Here is a 200-nt window from a genome sequence, read left to right as displayed (position 1 = left end):
TATGGGTGATATAAGTCCACCTATTCTCCCCTTTCAGTCCATGTAATCCAGAACAGACAGTCCACACCATCGGAAAGTAATTTATTCTAAATAAAAATGAACGCAAAATGTGTAAATAAAGTGACTATACACTGTAAAAAAATGTACATGTAAATTAACGGTAAAATACTGGCAGCAGGGTTTCCAGCTGTGTACCGTAA

This window comes from Xyrauchen texanus, chromosome 40 (genome assembly GCF_025860055.1).
Source record: "Xyrauchen texanus isolate HMW12.3.18 chromosome 40, RBS_HiC_50CHRs, whole genome shotgun sequence".
Lineage (NCBI taxonomy): Eukaryota > Metazoa > Chordata > Actinopteri > Cypriniformes > Catostomidae > Xyrauchen > Xyrauchen texanus.
Note: the sequence above shows the minus strand (reverse complement) of the source record.